We start from the raw sequence: 19,118 nt of genomic DNA, 5'->3' as shown, positions 1-19,118 counted from the left end.
AGAAAGATCTTCATCAGCTGGTTCACTCCCCAAGTAGCTGCAACAGCTGGAACTGAGTCAATGCAAAGCCAGGAGCTTCTCCCAGGTCTCCCACATGGGTGTAGGGTTCCAAGGCCTTGAACCATCCCCTGTTGCTTTCCCAATACACAAGCAGGGAGCTGGATGGGAAGTGGAGCAGCCAGGATATGAACCGGTACCCATATGGGATTCTGGTACTTGCAAGGTGAGGGTTTAGCCACTGAGCCATGGGAGTGAGGGGGTGGATTTCTGGTTGTCCCAGAGGTGATCCTAACATAAGAACCCCACGCATCTGTAACCCTACCCTCGGAACAAATGGAATGCTTGACAGTGCACACCCAAGGTTGACAGGAGCCATTGTCAGAGAAAAGTCAGGAGAAAGGAGTGTGTTTGGGCATGAGTAGGGACGACTCAAGAAGCAATCCCATGGTGGGTCCCTACAAGCCAACATTCTAGGTGCTCCAGTTCAGTGGCTGGTGTGGAAGGGCAGAGGAAAGGAATCACTCCTGAGCCCCTATTCTCTTCAGTAATTTTTGTGTTTTGGACAAATACCATTGTGTGCATATGTGTATTTGTCCACCCACTGGCATTTGATCAGAAAAGGCTAGGTTAGGCTGACATAAAAAGCCACCAAACGTCTCATGGCATTACCATAACATACTCTCTCTGCTGGCACTAAGGCTCCTGGGATGTGCATCCTCCACGTGCAGGTTCAGCATTGCAGGCTGCAGCAGCAGGCATCACCGTCTCAACATGATTCTTCCCTGGCCTCTCTTAGCGGGAACCTCTGATGCCTACTTCAACACCTTCTTCATGTCATCACATATTTCAGCTTTTTCCAGATGGCAGGTAAGGTCTATGACTTACATGTTGTGGAGTGGGCACACAGAAGACCAGGCCAGTGATTTTTTTCATTCAGCTCAGGGATGATCTTGCCCATGGCCTTGGCAGTGCCAGTAAATGTAGGGAATAATGTTCTAGGCATCCTCACAGCCATCACACCACAGCTTCCTAGAAAGACCATCCATGGTCTTGAGGGTGGCAGTGATGGCATGGACTGTGGTTATGAGTCCCTTTGTGATGTTAAAGCTGTCACCGATGATTTTGGCCAGGGGTCATAAGTGGCTGGTGGTGCAGGAAGCACTGCTGACCATCTTATACCCATCACAAACAAGGGGATGTTAACAGACGGACAGAGATGATGACCTTTCTGGCTCCACCCTTCAAGTGAGTCCCAGCCTTTCCCATGGAGGTGAAGATACCAATGAATTCCACCACATTCCCAGCACCATCCCACTTGACATAGAACCACCCCATATGATGTTGGTGGAATCTTGCCTCTGGATGATGGTGATGGCTTTCCCATTGATGACAAGCTTCCTGTTCTCTGCCTTGACTGTTCCATGGAAATTACTGTGGGTGAAATCATACGGGAACATGTAGACCGTGTAGTTGAGATCAGTGAACGGCTCACTGATGACACTCATTGTCATCAGTGTTCAAACAAGTTGTAGCGACCAGGAATTCAACGCAGCCCATTCTTTTCACTTCGCCCTTCAACCTTCATGTCGGAGGCATGTACTGGCACTACACAAGAAAACATAATTACCTACTGAAGAGGCAGAGAGGCAAAATTTTCATAAGAAAAATTTTTCCTAAGCTGGAACAGATGTTGTGCTTTCCTATGAACAAGTGTGTGTGAACCATAAGCATTCCTTCCACACTCACCAGAAGTGTCTGCCACACTCCTGCCTGTTTGGGGCTTGGTGATCCACCCCCCACACACACACTCACTCTTCAGTCTCAGATGGAACCCTATTGAGGGCAAGGCTAATGGTGGCATAAAAAAAAAAGCCACAGCAAAGGGTATAGAAACTCTTCTACATCATAGACAAGTTCCTGACAACCTTTCAATTCTTTGTAACAGTGAGAAAAACAGGTTTGTGAGGTTTAAAGATACAGGCACACAGTTAGTTCCACTGCCTCATAGCTGAGCTGGCTATTTTACTGAATCTTTTGGCTCTCTAGCTATCTACCTTTAGATTGGAAATGATAATACTGCCAACATTATAAGTCCGTTATAGGAAATAAATGAAATTTTGTATATGAAATGACACAATGAAGATGTCTCCTTCCAGAGAAAACTCTCCGGATAGGCAACCTGACTAATGAATAAAGCTCTGGGACACAGAACTCCAGAGAAAGGGAAGAGGAAGGAATGAGCTCCACAAGGTGTTAGGAGGAAAATGAGGTCCATGTGCAGGAGGAGGAGGGTGTTATGTGACGAGATGGGAAAGCAGGCAAGGGACAGAGGAGATAAAGTCCTATGCTAAGGAGTTTAGACTTTGTGTAAGTCCATGGAGGATGGCATGGCCAGCTTTACGTCTTTGGCAGCACTCCCTTAGCATGAGATGAGAGAAGTGACTGGGAACAAAGAAAGAAGAAAGAAGTTCCTTTGGAGGCTCTGGCTGCGGCCCAGAGAGGAGGTAATTTGGAAGGGAGACTGTGGTGAAGAAGGACGGTAAACAGTGTTTAAGGCATAATGTAGGTGAGAGTAAGGGCTCAGCGGATATGTTGGTGATCGTGATATAAGGATGAATGAAAAACAGAGGACCCAGGAAGGATTATTGGATGTGATGGCCCATTTACACAGATGGTGAAGACTGGAACAAGGAAGAACAGAGTGAAGGGTAGGAGAGGATGGAGGAAGCCAAAAACAACCGAGGCAAGACATGCAAGTGGAGTGCTCAGCAGAAGATATTTATAGATATAGGTACAGATACATGTGCAATAGCACATGGCAGAGAATTTAACTCAGAGAGGCTGGGTGAGTGACAAAGAGCGAGAACACAGCTCATCGGCACCACCTCAACATGGAGAGATGAAGAGAAATCATTTTGTAACTGCTCATAAATCTCAGGGTGCTGCTCTCTTAAAAGTCATATGTCACATTAATATGCAGAATAATGTTTAGTTTCTTTCTTTCATTTCCTACTTCCAAATTGTTTGTCTCCAGGGCTAAGAAAAAAATTTTTTTTTAAAAAAGAGGTCTAACTCAGAGTCCTAGGCCTTTATTAGTTGTTCCCTTAGAAGTACAGAGAGGTCTTGAGCTCACAGGGGCGATTTGATTAGTTCATGTGCCACAGAACTCCCTTCACCCCATCTATTTATGTCTCGGGGAAAGGAGGAAGGAAGAGATGCCTTTCTTCGTTTGTGTATTCAATTTCTAGGCAATGAGATTACCACAGGGAAGGAAACAGGCAATAATCATTGCACTTCTAGAACTTATATTCTAGTGCGTGGAGACAGAAAAAAGCAACAAAACATTATGACAAGAGCTATGAAAAAGTCTAGAATAGACTGGTTATTTGAAACATGGAAGACGATCTGCTGTTAAGCGGTCAGACAAGATCTCATTAAGCAGATGTATTTTAGAAGCAACATGGAACTAAGCAGATATGGGAATAACGTGTAGGCACAGAGAATTTCCAGAGTAGAGCTCTGAGTCAGGAAGATGCCCAGCATTAGGCAAATAGCAAGGACACTAGTATGACATAAGTAGCCAGCTATAAGACTCTTTGCAATACAACCTGTCATTCAAAGCCCAGCTGAAGTCATACGTTCTTGCTATTGCTGTGGTGCCTCAACCCACAGCTGGACTTGTTCCAAGTCCTGTCTGTACTTAAGATAAGATTTCAAGCAGGGCATGTAAAGATCTACAGGGAAGTGAGATTTATTGAGAGAGTTAGTACGTACTCAGATTTGAATGCAGGCAACCTGGCTTCAAAATAAAAGAGGAGCAGCTGTCTTTCCCTTCCAAAGTTGAGGTGGTCCTTTTATAAGGGAGTAGTTAAGTGTTTGGGGCAGAGCTTAATTGAATATTTAAAGAAACAGAGTTTTGGCAGGGGCTGAATACTACTTGCTTCTCTGTCCCTTCTGGGGAGGATCTCAGATCTGTCATGATGTCTGGTACTCACCAGGTTCAAGAGTGTACTGGGCAACAAAAGTGCCTAGAGAGTAGTCAAGTTGGATTATTTCCTGACACTGACAACAGAAGGGTATGGGGTTTGGGGAAATGCATGCATGTGCAGGTGAAATTAGTAGTCTTCATCTTTGCCTCATTCACCAGCTACCTACCTGTCCACATCACTAGAAAGCAAATGTGTCCCCACGTTTCATGTGTTGGAAATCTAAATCTCCTAAAAGTCATAATAAAAGAGGTGGAGGTATGATGTGTTGGATAGGCTAATAATCAGTAAAATCAGTTGGAAAAGTTAGGTCAGTTAATCACACTTGCTTTTATCAATGCCAGACAGAATTATGATCTGTCTTCTAAGTTAGCTGTTATTCTGCTCCTCTCCCAACTGGTTAAACCTAGGTCTGATTTTCAGAAAAGGGTCTATCAGAAAGAGTCACTTTGTGTATGGGCAGACACCAACAGGCTTCCTTGGCAGCTCTTCAAGCTTCCCTCCTGACTGCTATAACAGAAGGTTTCTCACTTTCAATAAATATTTTGCCCCCGTCCCTGTCCACATGAAAATTCTTCCATGTGAGACCAGAACCAAGATGGTCCCCATCTTCCTACAACAATAACATTAGTGGTATTTGAGAAATAGGGCCTAGGGGAGAGGATTAGGATTTGACGCAGTCATGAGAGTAGGGGCTCCGTGATGCACGTTATGGCTTTCTAAGAACAGCAAAAGGCGTCCCAGCTGCATGTCTGCTCATTATCACGCCCTACACCAACGTGAGTCTCATCAGAGTCGCCATCAGCAAGAAGGCCTCCTCAGAGGTGGCCCAAGAATCTTGGACCTCCAGAACTATAAGACAAATAAGCCTTTATCAAGAATCCAGCCTGGAGTACTCAGTTATAGCCACAGAAGACACTGTATGTAGCCACAGGGCAGTTAGTCACTGTCCCAGCCATCATGGTGTTATCTATTGGGGAAGCAAATGACCTCATGAGTCACATGATTACAGCCTTGTAAAGTGACCTTCATTATTCTCTCAATTCAGTAGTTAATTCTAGTAAGTGAGTGATTAGTAATCATGAAGACAGGGCAAGGACACTTTAAGCCAAGTGAGGGAGGCCAAGATGGTTTTTAGCATCTGCATTCAAGGTGTTGTGCAGAGGCTCCATTTCATTAGTCTGACTAGGTTGGCAAAAGTGACAGATGCTCCTCTCTTCAAAGGGTTCTCCCGAGTTGAAAAGCAAACTCATCTGCAGCACTGATAGAAAGATGTAATATTATTTTGCAGGCAGACTTCCTCTCTTTCTTCCCCATTGGTCTGAACCTTAAATAAATGTAGACCATGTTATAGGAAGAGTACTTCCTTCCCTCTCAGTATTCTCAATGTTCTCACCTTAGACCATAAATGAAAAACCAGCAGCGGTTGAGAAGAACACCTGCACTTTCTCTTCTTAATCACTGGCTCTTCATCATGGGGAACAATGAGATTAGAAACAGCAGGACAACCGTGGGCCACCATACCCAGAAGACAGGGCCACTCCAGAGAACAGGACCAGCTTTGACCCATCCTTTCTCATTTGCATGTGGTTCTTCTCCCAGTTATTCAGTATGCAAAACAGGCCAGCTAAAAGCTGAACAGCATAAGAAAGATTTTGCTGTGGAGATCCAGGAACCGGGCAGTGGATGGAAGATTGTACCACACTATCCAGCATTACTAGCTATAAAGATGGTCAGCAATTGACTCCCTGTATTCTCAATCAGTGTAGGATCTGGAAAAGGAAGAATGACTAATTAGCACTCTAAAACTTCCAACACATTGGATTCTTCTGATAATGAGGCACTGTAGCAACGTATCTAAGATATTTAAACACTCAAATACTTCAGCATCGTTCTATCTCATGATAAGGACTAGAAAGATGGAGCTACAATTTTCCAAAAAATGATGGCAGGTCCTAAGGCTGTATTGTTTCATGTAGTTAGACTTTCAAGGATATTTTTCCAACTAGGAAATACTCTATGGTCTTCATGTTAACAAATAAGAAACACAGTTATTAAAGATATATTCTACTGCCTAGAGAAATGTTCAAAGCAACTTTGTGCACTCCCTGAAATGTGGCACTGGAAATCACACATTATCACTTTTAATTGAATACCTAACAAGAAGCTATAATACAAAATGTAGACAGATCAAAATGGGGGCAATGCTTTATAAAATAAATGAGCTACACTCTTCAAAAATGGCAAGGCCATGGAATGTAAAGAAAAACCAAGGAAGGTTACAGATTAAAGGTGTCCATGGGAATAGGACGCTTAAATGCAAATAGTTTCAGAAAAGGATTTGGGGAAAGCAAGTCCCCAAACCAGCAAAATTTGACCATTGTCTATTTATCAGTTAGTCTCCTATCAATATGAAATGTCCTGGAGTTGGTAAGTTCACAACATTGACACACTTGGTGTTTTTTTTTAAGATGTATTTTATTTCAAAGTCAGATACACAGAGAGGAGGAGAGACAGCGAGGAAGATCCAGCAGGAAGCTGGATGGGAAGTGATGCCTGCGAGGATTAGAACCGGCGCCCATGTGGGATCCCGGCATGTTCTAGGCAAGGACTTTAGCCACTAGGCCACTGCGCTAGGCCCAACACACTTGGTGTTTTCAAGAAATGTCTGTTCACATTGTCATGATCTCTGCAACTTACTGTCAAAGAGTTCAGCAAAAGATAAATAAAATATTACACATGCAAATGGTACACTTGGATAGAGCTAATGTGACAAAATGTTAACAACTCAGGCAGAAAGGGTGTCTATGGCTCCTCTATCACTCTAGCAACTTCTCAGTCAGGCCGAACATTTTCAAATTATAAGGTTATTAAAAATAAGAAGATACTCCCCAACAAGATACCATAATTCTTATGTATTCTTGAAACTTCAAGAGAGGATTAAATAAGCCTTGAGGATGCCGTAAGAGATAGAAAATAATTTTGTAACAAATCCCCCATGTCTCAGGGCACGGAGGCTCTAATTCAGGTCACATCCAGAGGAAATGTCACTGTCTCAGTTACTGCTTTCCAGTCTGCATGACAAAAACAGACCTGCCCACGTGCAGGCTGCAGTGTGGGGCCACTTGCTGCATTCGTGGGCCATTTGCAGGACACCTCCATTTTCCTCCCTCCCTGGCCTTTCATCCTTCAACCTCTCCATTTCAGCCGATCTACACCGAAAACCCCTTTAGCCTGATGGCTAGCATGTCTGGGTTTAATTCCTTGGCTTCAGTTTCTGATTCAGGCAGGCTTGCTGCCAGTCAGACCCTGAGAGCAGTGTGAGGACTCAAATCATTGATCCCCTGCCATCCACATGGGAGACCTGGGGTGATTTCCTGTCTTCCAGCGTTAGCCCAGCCCAGGCCAAGATGTTGGGAGCATTTGGGGGATGAATCAGTGGATGGAAGATCTGTCTTTTTCATCGTTATGCCTTTCAACTATTTTTAAAATAAAATAAATTTTAAAAACCACAAACAACAGCTGTGTCTTAACACTAACATGGATATTTAAAAAATGATCCAACAATCAGACTCACCTATAATACAGACCGTGCTACCCTCAGGCCTTTGCCGTAGAAACAATCATTAATCCGCTTCATGATAGGGTCTTTTTATTATACTCATTTAAAATTATTTCCTTGAGAAGAGTCCAAGACAGATATGCCTTATGCCAAATAGCATTAGGGTGAAATTTCAATGTATAATTATGACCATTTCACCTCATTCATTTCTGTCATAAATGTCAGGTAATTTGAAAATTATGCTCTCGTGAAACAGGCACAATACCATTCTCTCCTCTTCATCAGCCCATATATAAGTAGATCAGTGTCAGGTAGCATGATCTATAAACATCATCCTATTGGATAACCAGGATATAATTATAAATTACATGCAATTATTCCTATTTGTAAATTATATGTAACTTTCCTATCTCACAGACAACAAAACTGTGGCTCAAATGGTGAAACAGTCAAAATACACACAACTTGTTAGGAACAAGATTATAAATTAAGCTCAGGCCTACTTGACCCTACAGTCCAGTTTTCAAAAAAAAAAAGCATTTAAGCATTTATTCTCATTTCATTTGGAAATCAGAGATACAGAGATTAAGATCTTTCATCCATGGTTCACTCCCCCAAATGCCCACAATAGACAGGCCTGGGGCAGGTTGAAACCAGGAGCCCAGAATGTCTGTTTTATAACAGAGTGCACTAAAAACTTCACAACATAACTCACACATAGAAAGTACAATACTGAATATGAAAATCTGAAATGCACACTGCATAAGTAATGGCAGTAAAAAGCCAATGATATTTTAAAGATATTTTAAAGATTTAGTATTTATCATGGTAACACGGCTTTTATGTTTGATGTTATACAAAGCTATGAGCTCACTTCTGCATCAATGCGATTTTATTGTTGCTGTTATATTTATGGAATGTTACTGTGAACAAAGCCAGGCAGGCCAAGTCTATTCCCAACATAACCTATAAATAATGTAAGTAAATAAACTAAGCAAATCTTCATGAAGCAATACATTATTTACTATTCCTTGTTGCTGAAATATGAGTTTAAGTTTTGGTTACATATTAATGTAAGAGTTTAGTCTCTTCTAGGTCTCCCTGGGGAGTCAGATCTTAAAGTTTAACTTAGAAGTAGTCTCCCAAACTCCATGACTGTAAGCTTCATTCATTTCTGGAGTAAGGAACCAGGTGCTGGACCACAGAAGCAGAATCTCCATACCAGTCCATTAATCTACAATTACCTCCCAAAGGTGGGTGTTCTCTGCTCTGCAGCCACTTGGGTTTAGGAATTTTTTATCTTGCTGTCCAGGTTGGAGTCGTTCCAACATTCTTCAAGTTTTGGAGTGCATTTAATGATTATTTCTTTCATTAGAGAAAACCAGTAACAATACTGCCACAGTGCCAAGTGCTATATCCATTAGGATATCACAGTGAATAAGACAGGTTAAGGGACTCTACAGAGATGGCTATCAGTGTAGAGTAGGGAATCAGAAAACAAATACATCAATAAATAAGAATATTGCAACAGTAATGAAAAAATAAAAGAGTGATATGACAGGAAATAACCTCACTTTAGACAGAGAGGTTCAAGAATGTATCTAGAAGTAACAATTGAAAGGTAGAATTCTAAAGAAGGACCAGCACTTTTTAAAAATATACATTTTATTTATCCAAAAGGCAGAATGACAAAAAGAAAAGGAGACACAGAGATAAAGCTATCTTTCATTCACTGCTTCACTCCCCAAATAACTACAACAGTCAAGGCTGAGCCAGGCCAAAACCAGGAGCGATAAACTCCACTGGATCTCCCACGCAGGTGTCAGAGCCCCAAGCACTTTGGCCATCTTAATAAATAAATCACCATTCTTTACAAATCATCCAGTTTCATATATGTTGTTATATCAACACAAACATATAAAGACACATGGGAAATAGGCAGTTCAAGCCCTGATGAGGAAACATGCCAGTAAATCTGGGGTGGTCTTTTTGGAGAAAGAAGATACGGATGAGGCTAGCCAAGTGTCAAAGCCTGGGCACTATCCCTTGCTCTGGGCAGTGCTTTCAAATTACACCTGAGAACAAAATTCGGTAGCTGGGAGATAAATCAGCCCAGAGATGAATACCAGAACACAACAGAAGGAGGAATGAAATGTAAGAGCTGTGAATGAATGAAAGATGAGGGTAGCCATGGGCAAGCTGGGTAGACTCAGGAAGTAGGGGGTGGGATAGGAGCTGAAGAACACTCCCCTGAGGTGAAGGTATCCCGACTTGGAGGCCAACCATGGAGATTGTGTCATCATCTTCGTGCGTTCTTGGCTGGTCCCTCCCTGGTTCATGTTCCTGAAGAACAGGTAGTGATGACCTCAGCCCCCAGAATATTGGGGAACCTACCTTTCTGAAAAAGTGGTCTCCATCTCTTAACCAAACTTGAAAATTTAGGAGATTTGCCATTTGTGCCTATGGTCTGTGGGAGACATACTTCCCTGAATCAAAGGTGAGAAAGACCTGCAGCTGTTTCTTTAGATGAATTCCCTACCTCCAACACAGTAGACAGAGATTCAACACTTATTTGAGGGCAGTTTTGTGGTACAGCCTGTTAACTTGCTACTTCAAAGGTCAACATCCCAAGTTGGAATGCTAACTCATATCACGGCTGTTCCACTTTTGATCCAGCTTCCTGCTAATGAGCCAGGGAAAGCAGTAAAAGATGGTTCAAATCCTGGGGTCTCCATAGCCCACCTGGTAGACCTGGATAGAGTTCTAGGCTCCTGGCTTCTACCCTGCCCAGCTTCAGCTTCTGTAGCCATTTGGAAAATCAATCAGTAGATATACAATCTCTCTTTCCTTTTTTCTCTCTTTCTCTCTGTGTCATTCTGCCTTTAAAATACTTAATATAAATCTCAAAAATAAGTAAAAGCTTAATTGGGTAATGAAGATTTAAGTCAACTTGAAGAGAGTGAAAGTTGACTCTTTACCTACAGTTGCATTCCTTTCACTGCATGAGGTTAATGGGCCTCATTTTCCTAATGCCTAACATTTATTTTTCAAGCTGTCTGTACCTGTTCTATCAAGCTGCCGTCTGACAAATATCAGGTGAATAGTACTATAATAAATTAATATATTCCACATGGTAAAGGATTCAAAATAGTTCGTATTAATTACAGTTATTACAGATTTACTCACAGGATGGAACTTAGCTGGGAAGACAATGTAAAGATGGGCACAAGAAATTGATTGGCTTTAAAATTTTTATTGACATACAGAAAAGTCATACTATCATAAATATACAGGCAAATGATGTTTTTCTCTTTTTTGAAAGATTATTTATTTGGGAGGCAGAGTTATAGAGAGAGGGGGGCAGACATAGAGATCTTCTTTCCACTGGTTCATTCCTCAAATGGCTGCAATGGCCACGGCTGGACCAGGCCAAAGCCACAAGATTGAAACTTCATCTGGAGTACCCACATAGGTTGAAGGGGCACAAGTTCTTGGGCCATCTTTGCACTGCTTTCTCATGCATATTAGCAACAGTTGAACTGGAAGTGGATCATGCTTGTTTTCTTGTTTTGTCTCTCCTTCTTTTTCATTTTATTTATTTAAGAGACAAAAAAAGATATTTCCCATCCACTGTTTCACTACTCAACTATCCACAGCAGTTCTGAAGCCAGGAGTCTGGCTTAACATGGATCTCTTATGTGGTGGCAGGCACCCAAGTATTTGAGTACATGCTACCTCCCAGGGTGTGTATTAATATGAAATTAGACTTGAGAGTGGACCTAGAAGTGGAACCCAGGCACTCATGTGGGATAAGGGCTCCCAAATGGCATCTTAACCACTAGTCTAAATGCTCACCCTGATGATATTTTAAAAACTGAATACATTCATGTACCAATATCTATATCAAGAAATTGAACCTGACCTGAAACCCCCAAAAGGAATATCTTTCTTTATTCTAACACTTCCTGCTGTGAGTTTTGCATGTTTTTGAAATTTTTTCGCAAATGAAATTATAGAATATACTCATCGGTTTCTGGCTTCCTTTAATTAACATTATGTTTGTGAGATTCATTGATACTGTTGAGTGAAGTTAGAGTTATTCATTCTCATTGCTGTACAGTATGAGCCATCATCACACAAATGTCAATATTTGATCCTCAGGACTGAATTCCAAGATGCTTAAAAAGGAAAAACATAAATTTATCCCTGGAGGAAAATTAACTCCCATGGCTGAAATCATTTTTATTTTGTTCATTGAACGCTGAGCTCATAACGCATTAACTTAGACTTTCTCATTTAACATGAAGTTTACATCTGAGTTACTCCTAATATCAGGATACAGACAGATAGGTTCAAGTCACAACCCCTTCTCTCTACCAAAGGAATGAAGCCAAGCTGTTCTCTTGCTCCAATTTTGTTTCCTCTATTATGAAGAGACATCAACAGCAGCTGCCAACAACCCATTCTCTGGGGGACCCATCCAGCTCAGCCAGCCAGGCAGGTTGCCAACTTAGGGAAGAGTTTGTGATCCTCATCTCGACTGTTTGAAGCCTTGCAAACACACACATAGCAGCACAGGCTCCAGTTGCTCTCAAATTCCCACTAGTGTTTTTTGGTGCTTCTGCCAGCCTGCCTTCTAAATAACTTGCCCCATGTCTCGTTCCTAAAGGATGACCTTGAACCAAGAGGCCCCTGTTCTCACTAGACTGCAATTGTATGATCCAGATTGCATGGTGTGTAAAGTTTGACAGGTGGAGGCTGGCATCTGTTTGACTACACTGGGAGGAAATGGTTACTCCAGTCTATGAGATTTTCTGTGTACTTAGTGTCTTGGAAACCAGAGTTGGAAATCACCAGAGCATTTTCAGGAATACTCATGGCTCATTCTGAGAGCCTGTGAAATCCACAAAGCCCTTCTAAATTGCCAGGAGAAGAAAACACTTATGTGTAAAATGGGCTTGGTGTCTCTGTTCAAACTAAGAGGCAGGAGGTGCAGAAGAACAACTGATTGCAAGGCAGAAGGTGAAAGAATAAGAACTGATCTCACGGGCAATGAGACCAAGGTCCTTTAAGAATTCTACAGACCTAGGCCTCTTCCTTCTGGAGGCTGATCCCACATCAATCACAGGCGAAAAGCTTTTAAATTTAAGTTGTAGAAATTGTTCTCATTGTTTGATGTCTTTTTGCTTTCTTTTGAACACTGGTAATTTGAGTCCAAAAGAAAATACTTGGGCCTTGCAGATCTGCGTCATGAAGACTCTTGGGGAATATTACTTCCTGGAATATATTTGGAAAAATGGCATCCAATTAGAGGGGAATTTGCCCATCTTCAACAAGCTGATTTTCTAATTCGTGGGTACATGAAAATCAAGCAGAGGCAATAAATAACACAGTAAGACAGGAGACCACAAGTCTACAATCTCATTTGGGCCCTTTAACATTTATAGCAATATTTGTATAGGTTTTTAAAAAAGGAACAGGTGCTCACTGTGACAAATGTCATTTTCACAAGGCGTAAAGAAAAAGGCAAACAGTTCCCTCATCACTACCTCCATTCTTCCTCTCTTGCCAGAGAAAAAAGCAGCATGAACAGTCTGTGTCTCTGGAACCTCTGTTTCTGCATATGAAGCATATATCCAAAACTTGGATCACAATCCTCCTAACTTTGTAGCTTGCTTTATTTCTCTTTAAATTACATCATCGGCCACTCTCCAAGCTGACAGATATATGGGCATCTCATTCATTTAAATGGCTAAATAAAATTCCAATGTATGGATCTTGTCATCCAATGGTTATGCTGACGGACAGTGAGGTGACTTTGTTTTTTGTCAGTAAAAGCAGCACGGTAATAAATATTCTAGTCTATATGTTCTTATATTCTTATGTTTTACTTCTGGCTAGATTCTCACTCATTTTGAAAAGTCAGAATTTAAGTACATTTCTCATATGACTGATTGTTTTCTTTAAAAATCTATATTTTGGGCCCAGCACAATGACTCAGTGGGCTAATAGTCCTCCTTCAAATGCCAGAATCCCATAAGGGTACTGGTTCATGTCCTGGCTACTCCATTTCCCATCCAGCCCTCTACTTGTGGCCTGGGAAAGCAGTGGAGGATGGCCCAAAGCCTTGAAACTCTGCATCTATATTAGAGACCCAGAAGAAACTCCGGGCTTATTTACTTAATAAAATAGTTTGATCTATTTGTTTTTAATTCTCATCTATTTGAAAAGCAGAGGGACAGAGAGACAAGACAATTACATTCCATCTCTACTAGTTCACTCCCCAAATCTGACAGCGGCCATGGCTGGGTCAGGCCAAAGCCAGGAGAACCAAACCCCATCTGGGTCTGCCACATGAAGCTGGATTAGAAGCAGAATAGCTAGGACTGGAACTTGTACTCTGACTTGGAATACAGGTATCTCGAGTGACAGCTGAATCTGCTGCACTACAATGCCCACCTCTGATCTATTTATCTTATTTTGATGCCAAGACTCAGCAATTTTTATTATGGAGATACTAATATAACTTTTAGTTATTTTGTAAAGGTTTATTTTGTTTACTTGAAAGGCAAAGTTATAAAGAGACAGAGAAAAGGAGAGATCTTTCATCTGCTGGTTCACATCACAAATGGCTACAATGGCCCTGGCAAGGGCCAGGCTGACTCCTGGAGCCTAGAACTCCATTTGGTTCTCCTGTGTGGGTGGCAGGAGCCCAAGCACTTGGGTCATTTCCTGCTGCCTTTCCAGGTGTATTAGCAGGGAGTTGGTTAGGAAGTGGAGCCACCAGGACTGGAACTGTGCTCCAATAAGGGAAATGTTGGCAAAACAGATAGCAGCTTAATTCACCATGCCACAACATTGACTTGGTTACTTTTAATACCTAGTAGAATACCTATTTTACATAATGTCCTTGACTAATTTAAGATATTCTGCCACTTGAATTTTGAATTATTTTATCCAGGGGCTGGCATGGTGGCAAGCAGGCAAATCTTTTGCCTGTGCCGCTAACATGCCACATGGGCACCAGTTCCAGTCCCAGCTGCTTTGTTTCCAATCCAGCTCCTGTTGGTTGCCTGGGAGGGCAGTCGAGGTTGGCTTGAGTCCTTGGCATCTGTGCTCACATGAGACACCTGGAAGAAGCCTCTGTCTCCCTGTTACAGAATGATCCAGTGCTTTCAGCCATTTGGGGAGTGAACCAGAAGATGGGGGATCTCTCTGTCTCTCTCCTCCATCTCTCTGAAACACTTTCAAATAAAATAAATAAATCTTTTAAAAAGTTATCTTATCCAAAAGATTCCTATTGGGATTGTGAATGTAACTGCCAATATGTATTTATTGAATTTGAAGAAATTGAAAATTTTGGTTTTCTGTCTTCCATGTCAATGACTATATATTCTATTTATCCAGCACACTTTCTAGGTTTTCTAGGAGAACAGGTATAAATATAACTAAATTATTCTTATGTATTTTAAATTTTGTTGCTATAATAAATGGGATGTTTTTCCAAGGTCCATTTCCAGCTGTCTAAAGCTAGTGAAAAAAAAAACACAGATTAGTTTGCACTTATCACATATCTAAATACCTCATCAAAAGCCTTTATCAAATCTAGTATTTTTAATTGAGAGACAGATAGATTGGAAGGGAATGCTCCCCTTCATGGCTAGTTCACTTCCCAAATGCCTGCAACAAACCCAGAGCCAACAGCTTGAATCACTGCTGCCTCCAGGGGCCACATGAACAGGATTACGAAGCTGGAGCCAGATGTCAGACCAGAAACTCCAACATGGGAAGCCATGTATCCAGTCAAACCTATAAACAAATAATCCTATCTCTTTCACTATTTATATCTATAATTCACTTTTTATTATATTAATTATCTCCAGATCAAAAGAAATGATGGTATTATGCTCTTGGTGTTAAACAAAATAACTTCATAATTCGGATTGCTTATTTACTTGCTAAAATAATTTGAAAGTCTTATACTTAAGTGAAACTCGCTATATTTTTATTTTGCTTAGTCTTCTCAAGAATTTAATTTTATAGCATTTTACTATGGTATCTAATGATTTTATCCTGTTTTCTTCCCTCCACTGTTAGTTTGTGGATTTATAGGAATATATTTTATTTAGAGAACTAACTTGGATTTTCTGATATTAAACATCTTTACTTACAGAAATAAATCCTACTTAGCATGATGTGTCCTTCACTTTGTATAGCCCTAGATTAGGTAAACTCATGTTTTAATTAAACTTTTTGCATCCATATTTATAACTGAAACCAATATATAACTATTAGATTACCCTAGCTCTGAGAATGAATAACAGAACCATCCTTTTATTCCTATGGCTTGAATTATTTAAATATTACAGGAATTCTTATTTTGCTTTACAGTAATTTAGAGATCTTATTAGGAAAGAAATATTATTACACACCTTTTAAATCTGAAGAGGAGCTGATGTTCAGCAAAGCACAGAACTAGGTGGGAGTTAAACAGCAGCTCAGAGACAACGCGAGTGATGGAATACTAGGTCTCTGACACCAAGCCTGGTGCTCCATCCATCATTTCCCACCTCACCTACCCAGGAATGATACTAAAATTCTGGCTAAAATAAACACCAACAGAAATCCTACAGCAAGACCAACAGAAAAGAGCTATTGTTTTGGCAGTGAACAATAGAGCATCACAAGCCTGGTAAGGAACTATGAGCTGACTGGAAGTTACAGCAACATCTCCACCTCCTTGGTGTTTGCTCCTTTGAACTGAGTGCTCCAAACGGAGCAAACCAACCACTGCCATGATTCAAGATGGCAGCCTCACAAGTGGTAAATGCATGGGCATGAAAATACAAAGCAGTGACAATTCATGCACACACACTTCTTTATCACTTGTAAACAACATATTGAGAGGTTAAATTATTTATCAATGATCATAATCTGCATTTTAAGGGTAATGGGCCACACCATCATGTCTTGAATCATGTTCCTTACACATGGTCTGCATAGCACTTAACATTCTTGCTGAAATGATTTACTTATTTGTGCTGCATATTCTTTGCATGGCTGTATCACTCTCCAGCTACAACACAGGCAATGAAGAGAAGGACCTTATCGTATTATTATTTAATCCCCAAGCAGGAATACAGTGAAAAGACACTCAAAATGTCTGTCCTAGGATTAAAAAATAAATGCCATACAGCATTTAGATCTAAAAGTATCCCTAATGGATTTTCATGCAGAAAGCACACATGTTGCCCCTCGAGTCTGGTGGTCCCACTGCTCACAAGGTTGTTAGTCACAGTGAAGGCTGCTGCTTCTCTAAATACAAAATATGCTACACACCCAAGTCAGAGTTCTCTGCATCCATCTTAAGCAATCGCCTGGGTTGACAGTGACATTCTTTTTAAAGGCAAATCAGTGTGAACTCCCAATATCCCAAATTAGATCAAGCACACAAGTTCAAATGAGTTGGCCATTAATTACTCACCACCACTGGCTTACGTTGGAAGCCACAGGGTCTCATTTTTCATTGGGCTGACGTCCTGAAAGGCACCATTTGTCAGGGACCCTCCCCAGGATTTTTTTTTCTTTCTCCTCCATTGTTTCACTGAATTAACTGAGGCAATATTAAATAAACTGCTAAATACTGATATTAGTTCATTTGTAGTTAATTATTATAGGTAAATGGTGCAGTAAATGAAGCACCCTACATGCTCCTTAGCCATTTTTTTTTCTTTTTGAAGCTTTTGTGATGTTCTTCAGGTAAATCCCATGCATAATGGAAGACTGGCAATGTTGTTTGCATAATAAGCTATTTTCTACCACAGAAGCAGAAACATTTTATCGCTATAGAGAAAGCTCAAATTATGAATACATTTTCATATAAGTTGATTTATGTGAAAATTACAAATAAATGCAGAGCTGAACTGCAAGTGAATTGTTTGTTCCCAGTTCAAGGAGTGGTGTTATTTGAAATTAAAAAAGAAAACAACCCCACCACATCCTGCTAAGAGAAACATTTTTAACATTTTTCAGACTGAAGCAAATCATGTGATCCAAGAAGAAAAGCATGACCCACGGTGGCAGTACAGTCTGAGGTTGCAAAATGAAGACAAAGTTGTCAGCTGATGGCTCGCGCGCACACACACATGCACACACACACAGGCTCCGTGATATGTGCATTTGTACTTGAACTTAGGCTACAAAGATTTGAAGTAAACTCTGTATTGCTATATTTTGCAATAGCCAAAGAAATTTGCAAGAATAAATAGAGGCCCATTATCACTCATGCACAAGTAAAAGTTGAAGGCACGAAGATGGATTTGTGCAATGCCCAAAGCTTCTATGACACCTCCAAAGCTCTCAAAAGTAGGAGGCACGCTTCTAATTCTAGGCAGATTGATTAGGAGCAGAGAGCTCATCTCGACCTGAAAGCACCCCCCGAAGACTAAATCAGGCACACTGGCATCCAGGGGCTGAATCTGCAGCAAGGACCACAAAGTTTTGCTCAATGTCCAAGACACAGATTATAGACACCTTAGACAAATCTGCACAAACCCAGATTCTATCTTTGTAGCCATTCATCTTATTCCTAACCCCAGATCACCTCCACCTGGGTGATGGTAACAAACACTCCAGGCCTGGCTATTGCCTCAAACCTCTGCTCACTTCTGCTTGATCCACTGCTTGCTGCTCTGTTTCCAAATTCTTGGTTTTAATAACGATTTCTGTCACCTCAAATTTTGCATCCCTTCACCAGTTCTAACTAGCTCAATGGACACTGGTGTTTCTTCAGTTCTTTGCTGTGCATCCTCCCCAGATTCAGTGACGTTAAAGACAGTGGGCTTCAGTTTCCAGGCCAGCCCTTGATGCTGAGTCACTGCCAAATAACAACTCCTTTCCAGTGTTGTCCAGGGAGCTGCTTTCCAAAACCTCATCTTCACAGACTACTTTTTACCAAGTCCCTGCCTGTCAGGAAATGCTACATGTATGATCTAACTAATCTTATGAAATGGGAGACCAGAACCAGTCCCTGCACTGAACCCCCAGTTCAGATACAAAACCATCACTCAAAGGTCTCTGGCATGTTGATGCAGTTTGCAGTTGTTTTTTTGTTTTTTTTTTTTTTTTTTTTTTTGTCTTGGGTTGAATTTCTGCTTTCCTTCAAATACTGACTGACAGTCTTTGTAAATATGGAAATGAGCGATGCAGAGTGAAACATTGTCCTAATTAAATTGCCAGCAACAGGGAGTGAATACTTGGCCCATGATTCCCACAATACTTGAATTTTAGTCACACAACAAATCTTACATTTAAGATTTAAAAGTCAGGAATCTGCCTTACTAATATGCCCAGGAAAGTACTGGATGGCCTGGGTACTTGGGTCTCTTCCTCCATGCAAGAGACCAAGAATAGAGTTTCTGGCTTATGAAAGCCTGGGTCAGTATGGCCATTTTTAGATTGACTTAGTGAATGGAAGATGTTTTGTGTTCCTCTATTGATCTGCCTTTCAAATAAATCAATAATTTTTTTCAAAAATTATTTTTTTTAAAGATTTATTTATTTTTATTGAA

The 19,118-nt window shown here is 40.9% G+C and overlaps 1 pseudogene; it reads right to left on the bottom strand.

The window, feature by feature from the left end:
* Positions 1 to 758: 758 nt before the first annotated feature.
* On the bottom strand, positions 759 to 1,505 carry LOC121146777 (annotated as a pseudogene).
* Between the last annotated feature and the right edge of the window lie 17,613 nt (positions 1,506 to 19,118).

Source organism: Ochotona curzoniae, unplaced genomic scaffold (genome assembly GCF_017591425.1).
Source record: "Ochotona curzoniae isolate NIBS_2020 unplaced genomic scaffold, NIBS_Ocur_1.0 scaffold_4505, whole genome shotgun sequence".
Lineage (NCBI taxonomy): Eukaryota > Metazoa > Chordata > Mammalia > Lagomorpha > Ochotonidae > Ochotona > Ochotona curzoniae.
The sequence above is the reverse complement of the archived record's forward strand: the minus strand, read 5'-3'. Positions and strand labels throughout refer to the sequence as shown.